Below are 3,369 nucleotides of genomic sequence, written 5' to 3'. Positions count from 1 at the left end.
TCATGCCTGCATGTGAGAGAGAAATAAAATAAAGGAAAACAAGCTAGGATTACATGACTAAACTAGAGGTTAGGAGTAGAGATAGAACTGGAGAATAGAACAAAGAGCAGCCCCTCGTGCAGAGGTATTTATGGGGGGTCTTGGTCCCTCCCTGACCATAAAACTCTCTCACCAATGGGGCTGTTCGGGTCCGAGACCCTTGGCTCATCAGTGGAAGCAAAGAAGCCTCTTTGCCTCCATCTGATGATCCTTTTGGGGAACTGCCAATGGCTGGCACTAATCATCTAACAATTCTTTCTCTTTCTTTCTTTCTTTCTTTCTTTCTTTCTTTCTTTCTTTCTTTCTTTCTTTCTTTCTTTCTTTCCTTCCTTCCTTCTTTCTTTCTTTCTTTCTTTCTTTCTTTCTTTCTTTCTTTCTTTCTTTCTTTCTTTCTTTCCTTCCTTCCTTCCTTCTCTTTCTTTCTCTTTCTTTCTTTCTTTCTTTCTTTCTTTCCTTCCTTCCTTCCTTCCTTCCATCCTTCCTTCCTTCCTTCCTTCCTTCCTTCCTTCCTTCCTTCCTTCCTTCCTTCCTTCCTTCTTTCTCTTTCTTTCTTTCTTTCTTTCTTTCTTTCTTTCTTTCTTTCTTTCTTTCTTTCTTTTTTCTTTCCTTCTTTTCCTCTTCGTTTTCCTTTCCTTCCTTCCTCCGTCTCTTTCACTTGTCCTTCCTCTCTCCCTCTTTTCCTTTCTCCTGCCCCCCTCTCTCCCTCTCCCTTTTCTTTCCTCCCTGTCTTTCCTTCACCCCCTCCCTTTTCCCTTTCTTCCTCCTCCTTGTTAATGTTTCTCTTCCTTTTTCTTCCTTGCTCCTTTCTCCTTCTACACCCCCCCCTTCTTCCACAAAGAGCAGCTGTATATATATATATAACATTTTCCCCTTACGGCCGTATTCTTGAATTTTAAACGCTCGATTGCTAAACGGCTTCCAGCTCTTGCAATAACAGGAAGCGGAAAAGGCATCTGAAGCAGTCATAAATCAATAGCACAACTGGGGCGGACACCCCAGGCCCTGAAACTGCTTGCCTCCCCCCCCCTGCCTTTCCACCCCCCCCCCCGCAACGAGCAGGTGTTTGTGCAACGGGAGCAAATACAGAGAAGCCCCAAACTTAAGTTTGCAATGGAACGTGCCAATAAAGGAGAAACGAGAGGCCTCCTCCGTGCTCTCTGAGCTGGGTGGTTTCCTTGCAGATGGTTCATGACCAAACTAGGTAACAGGACAGATGTTAGGAGGGAGCGGGGATTGTGAGGAGGAGGAGGAGGACTGGGGGGGGGGGTCCTTGGTGCTCTCTGAGCTGGGTGGTTTCCTTGCAGACGTTTCGTAACCCATTTAGCCTAGGCAACCTCACCAGTGCTAGAAGTTGGGGGGGGGGACGAGGAGGAGGAAGAGAATGAGGAGGAGGAAGAGGAAGAGGAAGAGGATGAGGATGACTGTAGGGTCCTTGGTGCTCTCTGAGCTGGGTGGTTTCCTTGCAGGCATTTCATTACCCAACTAGGTAATGAAATTAAGGAGGCATTAGCCTTGGTGGAGCAGTGGGGGCTAATGCCTCCTTAAGTAACACCAGCTGCCTGCCATTAGTGCAGGTTTGAGTCCCACCAGGCTCAAGGTTGACTCAGCCTTCCATCCTTCCGAGGTAGGTAAAATGAGGACCCAGATTGTTGGGGGCAATTAAGCTGACTTTGTAATAATGCCGCTTGGGGGGTGGGGAAAGCCCTAATAAGCAGGCATATACATAGGATGAAGGCTACTGCTAAGCTTGTAAGCCACCCTGAGTCTTCGGAGAAGGGCGGGATATAAATGGAATTAAAATAAAAAAAAATATCATCAGTGCTAGAAGGGAGTGGAGTTTGCAGAGAGGAGGAGGAGGAAGAGGAGGAGGAAGACTATGGGGTTTTTGGTGCTCTCTGAACTGGGTTGTTGTCTTGCAGACGTTTCATGACCCAACTAGGTATAATCAGGGCTATAAAACAGTGAATTTTGCAGAAAGGGGGATGGGGAGGAGCAGGACTGTGGGGTCCTTGGTGCCCTCTGAGCTGGGTGGTTTTCTTGCAGGCGTTTCATGACCCAACTAGGGAACATCATCAGTGCTAATAGGCTTTGTGGAGAGAAGGGAGGGTGGGGGAGGAGGACTGTGGGGTCCTGGGTGCCCTCTGAGCTTGTTGTTTCCTTGCAGACGTTTCATGACCCAGCTAAGTAACACCGTCAGTGCTGGAAGGAAGGTGGGGGACGAGGAGGAGGAGGAGGACTGTGGAGTCCTTGGTGCTCTCTGAGCTGGGTGGTTTTCTTGCAGACGTTTCATGACCCAACTAGGGAACCTCATCAGTGCTAGAAGGGAGGTGGGTTTGCAGGGGAGGAGGAGGAGGAGGAGGAGGAGGAGGAGGAGGACAACTGTGGGGTCCTGGGTGCCCTCTGAGCTTGTTGTTTCCTTGCAGACGTTTCATGACCCAGCTAGGTAAAATGATCAGTGCTGGAAGGAAGGTGGGGGACGAGGAGAAGGACAGCTGTGGAGTCCTTGATGCTCTCTGAGCTGGGTGGTTTTCTTGCAGACCTTTCGTGACCCAACTAGGGAAGGTCATCAGGGCTGCAAGGGAGGGGGGCTTGCGGAAAGGAGGAGGAGGACTGGAGGGGGGGGGACTTTGGTGCCCTCTGAACTGGGGGGGGCTTCTTGTAAACGTTTCAGGACCCAACTAGGGAACATCATCAGTGCTAATAGGCTTTGTGGAGAGAAGGGAGGGAGGGGGAGGAGGACTGTGGGGTCCTGGGTGCCCTCTGAGCTTGTTGTTTCCTTGCAGACGTTTCATGACCCAGCTAGGTAACACCATCAGTGCTGGAAGGAAGGTGGGGGACGAGGAGGAGGAGGACTTTCGTGAGCCAACTAGGGAAGGCCATCAGGGCTGCAAGGGAGGGGGGCTTGCGGAAAGGAGGAGGAGGAGGACTGGAGGGGGGGGTCTTTGGTGCCCTCTGAGCTGGGGGGGGCTTCTTGCAAACGTTTCAGGGCCCAACTCGGAGGCGTCCCCCGGGCTGCCGAAGGAAGCGCTCCCCACGGGCGGGGAGAAGGGCCGCCCGCCTTCCCCACGGAGCCCACTCTCGGAGGGGGATTTTTTTCCTTTGCAGCCCGCCCGGCCGGTCCGCGGCGCTCGAGGCGGCCACGCGCCCGCCTGGCCACAGTTGGAGCCCTTCGCGCCCTCCCATTGGCTGCGCCTCCCGCCCTCGGCCACGCCCCGGCCCGCCCGCCCCCTTCCCGTAGACCAATCGAAGAGCGCCGGCAAAGGGGTGGGGCGCCGACCTCTTTGTTGCGGCGACCAATGGGCGGCGAGGGGCGGGGCCCGCGGAGGCCGC

Source organism: Vipera berus (genome assembly GCF_964194415.1).
Source record: "Vipera berus genome assembly, chromosome: 7".
Classification (NCBI taxonomy): Eukaryota; Metazoa; Chordata; class Lepidosauria; order Squamata; family Viperidae; genus Vipera; species Vipera berus.
Note: the sequence above shows the minus strand (reverse complement) of the source record.